The sequence below is a fragment of the Leptonychotes weddellii genome, chromosome 4 (genome assembly GCF_054177405.1).
Source record: "Leptonychotes weddellii isolate Sample4059 chromosome 4, ASM5417740v2, whole genome shotgun sequence".
Lineage (NCBI taxonomy): Eukaryota > Metazoa > Chordata > Mammalia > Carnivora > Phocidae > Leptonychotes > Leptonychotes weddellii.
This window is the reverse complement of record NC_138372.1, coordinates 19,840,504-19,854,765: the sequence shown is the minus strand read 5'-3', so window position 1 is coordinate 19,854,765 and position 14,262 is coordinate 19,840,504. Positions and strand designations below refer to the sequence as shown.

General features: G+C 41.6%; 1 long non-coding RNA gene across 1 annotated transcript; it reads right to left on the bottom strand.

Annotated features, from left to right (window-relative positions):
• Nucleotides 1-451: 451 nt before the first annotated feature.
• Nucleotides 452-14,009, bottom strand: LOC145721215 (uncharacterized). Its single transcript, XR_014144760.1, has 2 exons — nucleotides 9,605-14,009; nucleotides 452-3,659 (listed from the first exon to the last, which is right to left on the bottom strand). It is a non-coding gene; the product is annotated as an uncharacterized LOC145721215 (long non-coding RNA).
• Nucleotides 14,010-14,262: the final 253 nt, after the last annotated feature.

The window sequence follows — 14,262 nt, the reverse complement described above, 5'->3', positions numbered from 1 at the left end:
GAAGGCAGTCGCTTAACCAACTGAGCCACCCAGGCGCCCCATTTTCTTTTTTTTAAAAGATTTTATTTATTTATTTGCGAGAGAGAGAAAGAGAGACAGAGAGCACAAGAGGGAGGAGGGTCAGAGGGAGAAGGAGACTCCCCGCTGAGCAGGGAGCCCGATGCTGGACTCGATCCCGGGACTCCAGGATCATGACCTGAGCCGAAGGCAGTCGCTTAACCGACTGAGCCACCCAGGCGCCCAAGAGATCCATTTTTTTATGGCTAGCAAATGATCTCAGTCCATTACTGAATAATTTATCCTCTCTCCACGTATCTGTAATGCCACCTTGTCCTATATCCCTTTTCCTATTCATAGGTCTCTCTCCCAGCACTCTATACTATTCTATGGGTCTATTTTTTGATCCCATGTCCAAAACCACATTGTCTAATGATCAGTTTTACAATAAGTCTTTTTTTTTTTTTTAAAGATTTTATTTATTTATTTGACACAGAGAGAGAGAGCCCAAGCAGGGGGAACAGCAGGCAGAGGGAGAGGGAGAAGCAGGCTCCCCGCTGAGCAGGGAGCCCGATGCGGGGCTCGATCCCAGGACCCTGGGATCATGACCTGAGCCGAAGGCAGATGCTTAACGGACTGAACCACCCAGGCACCCCCAGGTTTACAGTAAGTCTTGTAATCAGGTAGGACAAGTTTCCCCATCTTATCTTCAGAAGTGTGTTGGCTGCTCCATATACATTTCAGAATCAACTTGTCAAATTCCATGAAAAAAACTTATTGGAATTTTGATTAGAATTACATTCAATCTAAAATCAAACTGGGAAAAACTGTCCTCTTCATAATACTAAGTTTTCCAATCCATGAATATTTTATATCTCTCCCATTTATTTAGTCTCCTTTATTACTTCTCTACTTGGACCATCTTTGTATTTTAAATAGAGTTTTTTATTTATTTTTTATTATTTTAATAATAAAGAAATATTGGGCGCCTGGGTGGCTCAGTTGGTTAAGCGACTGCCTTCGGCTCAGGTCATGATCCCAGAGTCCTGGGATCGAGTCCCACATCAGGCTCCTGGCTCAGTGGGGAGCCTGCTTCTCCCTCTGACCCTCTCCCCTCTCATGCTCTTTCTCTCTCTCTCTCTCTCAAATAAATAAAATCTTAAAATAATAATAAAGAAATATTTATTATTTTAATAATATAATATATAATATTTAATAAAATAAATATTTTAATTTATTTCTATTGTGATTAAGAGATATTTTGTATTCCTTTTTACCACCTTATTTCCTATTTTTTTTTTTTAAGATTTTATTTATTTATTTTGAGAGAGAGAATGAGATAGAGAGAGAGAGCATGAGAGGGGGGAGGGTCAGAGAGAGGGGCAGACTCCCTGCCAAACAGGGAGCCCGATGCGGGACTCGATCCCGGGACTCCAGGATCATGACCTGAGCCGAAGGCAGTCGCTCAACCAACTGAGCCACCCAGGCGCCCTATTTCCTATTTTTCATTTGTCCCACTTTGCAGTTCTTTTCTCTTTTTTGCCTCTGCTATATCAATTTTTTCTCATTCCTTTTCCTCATTTCTACTTATTTTTATCCTACTACTATTCTTTTGTTATTAGCTCTGAAAGGCTAACCTGAATATTTTACCTTAAGTCTAAATTAGTATCTTTACTCCTTAGTTATATAAGAACTCTTGGAATGCTTTCATTTCAAACCCCTTCCCTATTTATATTTGTTTGAGTACTTTCCATTTTTATATCCACAAAGAAGATTTTCCTTATTGTACATATGTTCTTTGCTCATCATTCCTCTTTGCATCTCACACCCTTGTTTCCAAGAAGCATTTTTCCTTATTCCTGAAGTATATCCTTCAGAGAAGTTCCTTTGGTGAGGTTCTATGGGAATGTGTTCTCTCAGTTCCTTTGTTTGAAATTTTTTCTTTTAAACTTATTTTTGACATATTTTTTTTTTAAGATTTTTTTTTTTTTTTAAATTTATTTGACAGAGAGAGACACAGCGAGAGAGGGAACACAAGCAGAGGGAGTGGGAGCAGGCTTCCTGCCAAGCAGGGAGCCCGATGCGGGGCTCGATCCCAGGATACTGGGATCATGACCTGAGCCGAAGGCAGATGCTTAACAGAGCCACCCAGGTGCACCTTTGACATACATTTTTACTGAGTACATAATTCTCGGTTGCCAGATCTTTTTCTTTTAGCATTTTGAAAATACTGTTCCACTGTCTTTTTACTTCTAGTATTGGCTCAACCGGTACACCCAACAATATCTCAAAAAGTATATATCCTGGGATGCCTGGGTGGCTCAGTCAGTTAGGCGTCTGCCTGCAGTTTGGGTCATGATCCCAGGATCCTGGGATCGAGTCCCGCATTGGGCTCCCTGCTCAGCAGGAATCTGCTTCTCCCTCTGCCTCTGCCTGCCACTCCCCCTGCTCGAGCTTTCTCTCTCTGACAAATGAATAAATAAAATCTTAAAAAAAAAAAAAAGAAATATCTTTAAAAAAAAAGTATATATCCTGCTAGGAAAAATTATATATTCTTGGTATACTCATTTATATCTGTATTTACAACCTGAGTCTATCCTGGACACTCAAAATGAAACAAAGAATGAAAGCTATTAGTGATGTGACAGGAAAAAATTTTTGTCTTTTAAAGTCTGTTCAAAAAAGTTACACTTAGGAAATGCTTATTTTTAAGCACTATCAACATCTAACATATTACTTAAAGGTAAAGCCTTAAAAATGAGACTAGGGGCACCTGGGTGGCTCACTCGGTTAAGTGTCCAACTCTTGATGTCAGCTCGGGTCTTGATCTCAGGGTTGTGAGTTCAAGCCCCGTGCTGGGCTCCACACTGGGTGTGGAGCCTACTTAAAAAAAAAAAAAATGGGACTAATATCCCCTTTCAAGAAAAAACCTCCTCCTCCTAGTTAAACTAAGAGGCACGAGTCAGCTCTTTAAAATAGAGGTGTGGCTCACTGATAATCAAAAGTACTCTCAAGGAATGTCTTAGTGAATTACAAAGGACATTATTTTCAGGAAAAATACCAATCTCAGAAAGAGTGATCTTACCTTTCAAGATGTGCAGATCAGAATTAATCCTATTATTTCTTCTCCTGAAATAATTGGAACTAAATCTGGGCTTCAGGCAATTAAGGTTTCTTGTTAATAGGTGAAGTCTGTTACATATATCTAAATGGTGTTAGAAATCTAGCAAAAATGATCTGTCGAAAGATGGACTTAAATAGACTTTAAAAAAATAGTTTCATGTATGTCCGGATCATAGTGATACCAAGTATAAATATCTCATGAAAGAATACTTAGGGTCATTATTTGCAGGAATTTAATGTGGCATAATTGATGTTTAGAAGGTTAACCCTTTTAATCTCTTCTAGTTAAAAGGAAGAAGTTGCTCAACAACTGCTCTTTGATATTTTCCTTTCTATTCTGCCCTCCAAAATCACTAGCAAATACGAAAATATTTTATTTATCAAATCCCCTAAAGCTTTTATTATTCATTCCTTAACACCAATGCCCTAAAGATAGTTAAATGCTTGCTTTTCAACTTCATTCCAATGGTGCCTTTCCTGCAGAGAGTTAAGAGGCTAGAGGGAAGCTTCTGATTGCTACAAAATAAACTTTCTTCTTTCTGTAAGGACAAAGAGGAGATAGTTTAAAAAATACAAAGAAATAAGCCAAACACAAAAAGACAAGTATTACATGATTCCACTTATATGAGACACCTAGAGTAGGCAAATTTATAGAGACACAAAGTAGAATAAAGGTTACCAGGGGCTGAGAGGGGAAGGCATTGGGAGTTACTATTTATTGGGTGGAATTTCAGTTTGGGATGATGGAAAAGTTTTGGAAATGGATAGTAGTGATGGCTGCACAATGTTGTGAATGTTCTTAATGCCACTGAATTGTACACTTAAAAAAGGTTAACATGGTAAATTTTACACAATTAAAAAAATATTAAATGTGCAATGATTACCGTAGTTGCAAACAAACAGACTTATTTATCTTATGCCACAGATTGCAAAGATATATTTAACAGAATGGGCCTTATTGGCCTGTGGCCACAGTGAAAGGACAAAGACTTCTCCCAAATACAAAAAAGATGGGTTCCAAGAGCCAGTTATCTCTTACCTAATTTTATATAAGCATTAGGGTGTGCAAGAATGTTAGAAAAATTCCCAATCTTATTGGTATCACCAGTAGATAAGAGGCATTGTGTCATCTCTTAATACATAAAGCAAAAACACACCCATATCCTGAAACCTAACGCTTTCCCTCAAATTTAAACTCAGAGGAAGGAGCAGGAGGCAAAGTTCCCTCAAATTTAAACTCAGAGGAAGGAACAGGAGGCAAAGTTCCCTCAAACTTAAACTCAGAGGAAGGAACAGGAGGCAAAGTATAAGTAAAAGGAAATGGAAAGTACTCTTCACACTCTGTGACTTGTCCTATAAAGTTATCTCAGTGTCTACTGAAACCGTTTTTTATTTATTTTTTTTAAGATGTTATTTATTTGAGAGAGAGAGCAAGTGAGCACACAATCAGGGGGAGTGGCAGAAGGAGAGAGAGGGAGATGCAGACTCCCCGCTGACCAGGGAGCCTGATGTGGGGCTCAATTACAGGACCCTGGGATCATGACCTGAGCTGAAGGCAGATGCTTAACTGACTGAGCCACCCAGGTGTCCCTGAAAGTGTTTTTGTTTTTTTTTTGTAAAGATTTTTATTTATTCATTATTGAGAGAGAGAGAGAATGATAGAGAGAGAGCATGAGAGGGAGGGGGGTCAGAGGGAGAAGCAGGCTCCCTGCTGAGCAGGGAGCCCAATGCAGGACTCGATCCTGGGACTCCAGGATCATGACCTGAGCTGAAGGCAGTTGCTTAACCAACTGAGCCACCCAGGCGCCCCTGAAAGTGTTTTTTAATAGCTATTTAGCCATGAGGGAAGGGAAGAAGAGTTAAGTCTCCCTTAGGAATTCTCCCTCTTTCTACTTGTCACTCACTGGAGGGAGAGGAGGGAGTGTGTCAGGGCTCCACTTTTTTATCTTATTTAATAAACAAGCAACCCACCCAAAGAACAACTATTTCTCTATGAACCTTATTCTGAGGTAAATAAGAATGGAATACATCATCAACACTAGTGTGAAAAAGATACTTTGTTATTTTTTAAATAACCTGATCCCTTATTGGAGTGAAGATTTTTAATTTCTAGTGACCTAGGTGGATATTAGTAACTCAAGATGAAAAAGAACACTTTAGTGTCTTCCAAAGCTCAAAATGTCCTCACAAAACAACTGCTACTAGAAATAACTGGATAGCATTATGAAAAAAATTAACTTAGAATAGCATTTTTATCCCACACATTAAAATTAATTTTTCCAAAAGTTAAAAAAAGACTAACAGAAACAGAAGTTGAAAAATTCATAAAGCATTTAATCCACCTAAGAAGAAATAATTTTCTAATGATGGAAGAAATACAAGGAAAAAAAAAAAGAAATACAAGAAATTACAAAGGAAACAGTGAATGACTACAGCATGAAGGTTTCTGTCAAAAATAAGAGGACTGGCTCAGCTGGAAGAGCACACAACTCTTGAGTTCGAGCCCCAAGTTGGGTGTAGAGATTACTTAAAAATAAAAAATCTTTGGGGCGCCTGGGTGGCTTACTCGTTAAGCGTCTGCCTTCGGCTCAAGTCATGATCCCAAGGTCCTGGGACTGAGCCCCGCATCAGGTTCCCTGCTCCGCGGGAAGCCTGCTTCTTTCTCCCTCTCCCACTCCCACTGCTGTGTTCCTTCTCTCACTGTCTCTCTCTCTAATAAATAAATCAATCTTTAAAAAAAAATAAATAAATAAAAAATCTTTAAAAAAATGAAATAAAAACAAATACCACAGACCAGGGGAAATCTTTCAATAAACTTTGAAAATAAATTAATATCTGTAATAAAAGGCTTACAAAAGCATCTAAGACCATAAAGACCTAAACAGATAAATGAGCAAAAGAACAAAACTTAGTCATAGGAATAAATGTTTGACTTTCCCTAATAATTTAAATGTTAAAATGGTTATGTGTCAACTCTATTCAAAAAATTTTAAGGTTAAGGGCGCCTGGGTGGCTCAGTTGGTTAAGCGACTGCCTTGGCTCAGGTCACGATCCTGGTGTCCCAGGATCGAATCCTGCATGGGGCTCCCTGCTCAGCAGGGAGTCTGCTTCTCCCTCGGACCCTGCCCCCTCTCCTGCTCTCTCTCTCACTCAGACAAATAAAATCTTTAAAAAAAAAAAATAAAAAAATTTTAAGGTTAAAACAATCATTATGTATCATTTAGAACTATTAAACTGGAAATATATTTATTTTAAAATATTAAAATCCATTATTAACAAGGTAGGTTGTGAATAAACAAGTACTGTAAACTGTTAATGGCACTGCAAATTAGGATACTGGTGTTAGCAAACAGTTTGGTAATACCAATCAAGAGCTAAATATTCATATTTGCTGATCCAGTAATTTCATTTTTTTTTAAGATGAAAAGTTGCTTTGTTTTTTTTAAAGCTTTTATTTATTTGACAGAGAGAGAGAGAGCAAGCACAAGCAGGGGGAGCTGTAGGCAGGGGAGAAGCAGGCTCCCAGCTGAGCAAGGAACCTGATGGTGGGGCTCAATTCCAGAACCCTGGGATCATGTCCTGAGCCGAAGGCAGCCGCTTAACCGGTGGCTCAGTCGGTTAAGTGGCTGCCTTCGGCTCAGGACATGATCCCAGTGTCCTGGGATCAAGTCCCGTATTGGGCTCCCTGCTCAGCGGGAAGCCTGCTTCTCCCTCTCACTCTGCCGCTCCCCATGGCTTGTGCTCTCTTGCTCTCTCTCTCTCTCAAGTAAATAAAGATTTTATTTATTTTTAGAGAGTGAGAGAGCGTGTACATGCCAGATCGACCAGGGGGGGAGGGGCAAACGGAGAGGGAGAGAGAATCTTAAGCTGACTCTGGCTGAATGGGGGAGTGTGGAGCCCTCTGCTGGTACTGGGCTCAATCTCACAACCCTAAAATCGTTACCTGAGCCTAAATTAGGAGTCGGACACTCACTCAACTGACTGAGCCACTCAGGGACCCCCCAGTAATTTTATTTTAAAAGAAAAAAGTTACACATACAAAGACCTATGTGGCAGCATTATTTGTAATAATTAAACAAATTAAAACCCACACCACAGGAATCTTTAATTCAGTTTATTTCCATAAACACGTACTGTTTAGTAGGGAGAATAAAGAGGTCAACTAAAGAGGGAAAAGTGCCCTGCAGAGACGTGGTCAAAGTGCTCTGGGATCACTCAAGGTAAGGGAGAATTAATCTTTTACACCAGTTTTTGATACTGTATTTCCTACCAAAGTGCAAAGGAGAGAGTGAGCAGCTGGGTAGAAAGAATCGAGTACACTGGTAATGAACTAGATGGCATGTGCAGGCTAAAGGTAGGGAAGTGGAGTTCTCTCTAGAAGACTGAATATGTTGAGTTCCACCTGAATCAGCCATCCACAGAGGAAACAAACAAACCAAGCAACTGCACTTAAGTTCTGTCAGACAATCATAAGATTGTTATCTATCCTTAAATGAAATGCAGTCAACACTTATCTAAAAAATACTCCTGGAAATGTGGCTAACAAGTTCACATTTGAAAGAATAAATGTAGAGAATTTTAACAATGGAGTATTTTGGTCACAGATTTGATTCAAGATTAGATTTGAATTGAAATGTTTACCTAACAAAAACACCCAGCAACATCATATACTACAAATAAATTTCTAAAACAATGCATTGACAGTTCATACCCTGAGAGATTTCCCTGCCACTCAGTACACCTGAATAGAAGGATGCACTTGAAACCAGTGCCCCCTGTCTCCTACAGCACTGATGACAATACCACTTTTTCCTTTGCCAGGTATAGTAATATATTTTCTCATATTTATTAAACACTCTACAGTTTACAAAGACCTCTCACACACATTATCTCATCTCACATCCCTAAAGAAATGGTCATTATCCCTATTTTATAGATGAGGAAACTAAAGTTTAAGGAGGTTAGCTGACTTGGATATTCACAGCGACAATGTGATAGAGCTAGAACTAGAACCCAGGTCTTCAGACTCCAAAGACAGGAAATGTATTATATTGAGTAAATGGGTCAGAGCTTTCAGATGGTCAAAACCAATACCTGGCGTTTTAAACATAATAGAGAAGTTAAACTGAAAACCAAGGCTGAATCTGAAAGCTATAGAGTTTCAATCACCTCTTCCCTAAAAAATCAAACAGACACTAAACACACTTCCTCTCCTAAAATCCCCTGGAATGTTTTTGGTGGCAAATCATAAAATCTTAGAATTTGAGAGACCAACTAATCCAGGGCACTCTATTAAGAAATGAGAAAATTGAAGCACAAGGCTTGTGACCTGCTCAGAGATGGTGGCACCAAAGCCTTTTATTATTTTTATTTTTATTTTTTTAAGATTTTATTTATTTGTTTGACAGAGAGAGACAGCGAGAGAGGGAACACAAGCAGGGGGAGTGGGAGAGGGAGAAGCAGGCTTCCCGCTGAGCAGGGAGCCCGATGCGGGGCTCGATCCCAGGACCCTGAGATCATGACCCGAGCTGAAGGCAGTCGCTTAACCAACTGAGCCACCCAGGCGCCCTGGCACCAAAGCCTTTTATGACAATATAGTGTGTTTTCTTCTAAGGCCCATATCGACAGTATTCAAGAGATGCTGCTTTGCTGAGAATGTAGGAGACAGAATGCGTGGACTAGTGGAAAATTCATGTCTGACCTCAGCTGGCCTTAACTGCTATCTGGTAGCCCTCTCCCTCATCTTTGGTTGGCTCCCTTACCTTTTCCACGACTGCTATTCGAAAACACTCTATCTAGCCTTTTATCATTCCGCAGATAACTTAACCCCTTCCTTCTTAAAGGAAGATAAATAAGAGGTCATTAGACATTAACAAACCTTATAAGGCAGAAATTGTGATCCTGAGCTTTGCAGTCAAAATGTATCTGGATTCCAGATCTCTTCCATTACTTATATGTGAAGTTAATGTCTCTGAGCCATAATTTCTTCAACTGTCAAATGGCAATGCCCACCCACTCCACAGAACTTTTACACATATAAAAGTATCTAGGGTGGGGACGCCTGGGTAGCTCAGTCGGTTAAGCGTCTGCCTTTGGCTCAGGTCATGATCCCAGGGTCCTGGGATCGAGCCCCACATCGGGCTCTCTGCTCAGCGGGAAGCCTGCTTCTCCCACTGCCTGCCGCTCCCCCGCTTGTGTTCCCTCTCTCGCTGTCTCTCTCTCTCTGTCAAATAAATAAATGAAATCTTAAAAAAAAAGTATCTAGGGTGCCTGGCTGGCTCAGTCTGTGAAGTATGCGATTCTTGATCTTGGGGTCATGAGTTTGAGCCCCAAACTGGGTATAGAGCTTACTTAAAAAAAAAAAGTACCTAGATCAGTGTACAGGGTAAGCGGCTGGTGACTACTCCAATTTCAGTTCCCATCTCCATCACTTCCAAACACATCTCCCTCCATCCTTTCTTCATGTTTCCCTTTCAAGGCTCACCTCTCCATGAGCTTTCGATTTTATCTCCTTCCAGGGCTTCTTTATCATCTCCCTTTTCTCTTGTGCGGATCTTCAATATCTGCCTCTCTGCTGGCTCCTTTTCCTTCACCTTCCAACATGTCAAATCTCTCCCATCTTTTAAAATCAAATCAAACAAAAAGGCCCTCAAAATCCAACTCTTCTAACACTTAACTCTAAGTTATCTCTCCTAAACGCTCTAACCTATCCTAAAGACAGCAAGCAATTATCTTTCAAAACAGATCAGATTATGTCAAGTACCTGCTCTAAAAACCTTTGATGATTTAACAATTCCCTAATCATAAAGCCTGAACTCCTTAGCAAAGCATTTTGAATCCTTCTCAGCCCCTGGCCTCAACCTTTCCTTTCACCAGCCACTGTATTCTTCAACTACTCAACCCCAGGGGTCTAGAGACCCCCTAAGTATTCTATAACCTTCTAAAATTATATGCATGTTTGCGTATGTGCAGTTGTCTGGGTGAAAATCCATTGCTCTTTTCAAATTTCCAAGAGGGGGCATCTGAACTGAAAAATGTTAAAAACCAACTGCAAAACTCTCTTAGCTGTAACACACTCCTCACTCTTTCCCAGACACACACCTTACACTTTTGCACATCCATTCCTATGCCAAACTGCTTCCTCTGGCTGATCAGGGGCGGTGGTGGCTGGGGGAGTCAGGCTGGAATAACCTTAATAGTAACAGTTCTACTGGGTGAATTTTTATTCATCCTTCAAGAACAAGCTCCAAGGGGCACCTCGGTGGCTCAACTGGTTAAGCAACTGCCTTCGGCTCAGGTCATGATCCTGGAGTCCCGGGATCGAGTTCCGCATCGGGCTCCCTGCTCAGTGGGGAGTCTGCTTCTCCCTCTGACCCTCCCCCCTCTCATGTGCTCTCTCTCTCTCTCTCTCATTCTCTTTCAAATAAATAAATAAATAATCTTAAAAAAAAAAAAAAGAACAAGCTCCAAAATCACTTCGTCTGTAATGCCTTCCTTCACAGTCTACCAAAACAGAATCACTCTGTCCCTCTCCTAAATTGTAACACAGCTCTACTGAACACTTACCACAGTAAGGGGTTGGAATGTTGTAAGCTTTTCAAGGCAGAGGCTCAATACCTTAACATCTTTGTACCTCCAGAACATAATCCAGATCCTAGCACACAATGGGCAAAACAAAAATCGGCTGAATAAAAGAACCATTTATGGCACTGCATTTGTGTTCTGGTATTCTCCACAACTGCCCCTGCCCACTTTTGTTACTCATTCAACAAACATTTATAAAATTCCAACCAAATACCTGGACCTATGCGGTAAGCAGTAAGGATACAGACTAGGACACAGTCCTTGCCATTAAAACCTTTAACTGTGACAATACAGAACAAACTTAAGGGGCTTATTTGATGAGTGCATAAAAGGTTATGGTGGCCCATGTGAAGACGTGATTATCAGTCACAGAATGTCTTACAAGGAGACATCACACTCTCTTAGGCCAGAGAATCTACTCATTCTCTTTGTCTCTTTCTTTATAAACGATCTTCTTCCAATGCTCCTTTTCCTTTTCTAAAGGGTATAATATGACCAAATACCCTACTCCTGGAAATAATTCCAAAATAATTCCACAGACTGAGCAGGAATGATTATCCCCGTGTTAAAGATGAGAAAACTAACCTTCAAAGAGGTCACTGCTCAAGGTTGCACATGAGAGAGGATTTTATTTAGTACTTATTTACTGTCTGACTCCCCCCAACCACCACCACCCCTAATCAGTCGGTAAGCCCCAAGAAGGAAGACTTTTGTTTTCACTGCCTTGTCCTCAGGGTCTGATTCCTGCATTTCAAGGAATCTGATTCCAGTGTCTAGAACACAACAGGCTTTCAATAATTATACGTTGACTGAATGAATGGATGAATTGATTCCAAAATAAAGGAGACCAACAGCAAAACTCACAGTTCCTTCCCATCGTGATGGCTTAATAAGAGATTTAAAACAGGCTTCTACTAGTTAGAAAGACTAGACCAATTGTATTGACTCAATTCCATTGGCATGTTATGCATTTTACCTAAGAAGAATTTAAGTAAAGGAGGTGAAGTAAGTTTCTATTTCTGATGTCACATTCATGGCATGTACTGACATATAGCCAAGATTTAACTGCAGGTTTGAAACTGATTAAAATTAGTTTTTATGAAAAGCATTTTCTTGAGTCTTGACACTGGCTAGAAAAGTATCTCACTTTCAGTTATTTCTTCAATGTTAGTTCCAGCAGCCAAAACTGCTGTATTGATGTTCTCCAACATATTTGTTTAAAAACCTTTAAGCAGAGATTAGTCAAAACTTTTTAGTCATGATTAGACAAAACCACAGCCCGTTACTCACCACTATTCCACTCTCAGGGCTCCATAAAATTGCCACTGGTCTGAAGCACAAGGCAATCACCATCAAACATACCATCAAACAAGGTGATGGGACCAACATTAAATATGATTTATGGTGTAGTATGACACTGTTTATGTTCTAGAAACTCCTGTTCCTTATAAATCACTTTGTTCTGATTAGAAAGTATTTCCATTATTTTTCTCCAATATTTAAATTTCAATAAATCATAAACTGTTGGTGCTGGTGTGATGAGTAACTCAACAGGTATGAAGTGATGAAAAGAGCACTGGCCTGGAGTATAGTTTACTATGTCCTATCTAGGTTAATTGTGTGACCTTGGGCAAGTCACTTAACATTTTAGAGGCTGTGAATTTAACATTTATCAGCTACAAAATGAGAAACACCACCTCACAGAACTGTAGTGAGAAATTACATAATATATATGATGAGCTGTTTTCAAAAAATAACACTAATAGCAATGTCATGTTTGAACAAAAAAGCAGCCAGTCATTAGCAACTACTGTTTTTAGAGTATTTTTAAAGCTTCTAGAGCAATTCTGTGGATGCTTCTTCAAAACACAGCCAGGAAAACAACCAATCCCTTACTCACTGCTGGATTAAAAACTGAAGAAAAACTGCATTAAAGACCTCCATCCCTGTACAATATTACCAACACAATTTGGGATTCCCAGAGTATATCACTTCCATTATGAGATACCAACATAATAAAGTACATACGATAGGCTTTATTTTATTCGACAACTTGACTAGGGAGGGAATTTAACCTATATAACGTTCATAACCTGCCCTGATTCATGTAAAGGGGTCCTGGTTGTCCTCATTTCAGGCACTTGAAATACTAATTATTTTTCAAAAGGAGTGTCCACACTGGCGTTCAGAAAGCTTTGCTTTATGCTGAATCTAGCAATGCAGTCGTCCAATGGAACATACATTAAGTTACCACTATCTAACAAAATTTTGTTAAATCCACACACTTCACCGGTTTCAATAAGGATCTACTACTATCTCTCCTCCTTCAAACTGGCTTCATTCCCATTACTTGGTGAACTAGTCTCTTTGTTGCTTTCTAGAAGTAACTAGGTTTCTGGTTTCCCTATAAGGCGGATCCTTCTGTTAATGGACATTTTCTTCCAACTTTTTGTTTCGAGCAGAAGAAATAAAAGGATTGGCAGGTCCGAGGGGCAAGGAACTGGGTGGCTGGACGAAGTCCTGCAGCTTTCCTCTGCATGCAATGAATGAAAAGACTGCTCCGTGCCCTATATAAATCACCTTCTCTCCTCCGAGATTCAAGAAGTGTGTGAACCTCAACCGCACTGGTTCTTTGGTTCCCTGATCACAGCTGCAACCTATACAGACACGGCAGCAAATTCGGTCCCTTCCCAGTTACCCGGGGAGGGAGCTCACTTCTTTTCCACAGGCCCATCCCCCTACCAAGAAAAACGCCTGGAGACTCGTGCCCCGAAGCCGCGCGGGGCTGACGTTTCGGTTAGACAATAACCTCAAGGGTTTTCAACAGAAACTCCGTCTGCCCCTGCCTGGCTCCGAGCCTCCGCTCGGCCCAGCCGGGATGCCGAGGTTCGATGGAGGACGCGGGGGGGGGTTGAAAAATGGACTTTGACCTGATCCGGTTACCGTAACCGGATCCCCAGAGACCCGTCCCCATCAGGGACGGCCCGGCGGGCTCCCCGGAGGAGGCGACTTCACGCACGGGCACAAAGGGGCAGCCCAGACAAAAGGGCCCCGCCAAGTCGAGGGGGGCGGAGAGGGCCAGCCAGCGCGGGACGCACTACAGGCGGAGAAATCACGGCGGGACCTTTGTGGGAGGGCGGAGAAGGAGGCGGCGGCCACGGCCCAACCCGCCCCGCCCTGGCCCGACCCCACCGCAGCTCCGGCCGTTACCCCAGCCCGGACCGCGACCTCCTCGCGGAGCCAAGAACGCAGCCGGAGCCTAAGAGGCGCTCGCAGCCAGACCCCCCGCACTTCCCGCTCACTTTCCCTTGTTCCTCGAGCTCACCCGGGTGGCCGCCGCCGCCGCCTCAGACTCCACAGTAGTTTCCCCCGGAAATCCTACCTGGCCCGCCGGCCGCCTGGCTGCAGCCAGAGCCTTCGGCCCCGGGAGGGGGAGCGGGCCGGACAGTGAGGGTAGGAAGTGCCGCCGCGGGGGCTCACGGGACTTGTAGTCTTCAGCAAGGGCCAGCTGCGTCGCGGGCCGGACAAGATGGCGGGAGCCCCTATAGTCCTCTGCTC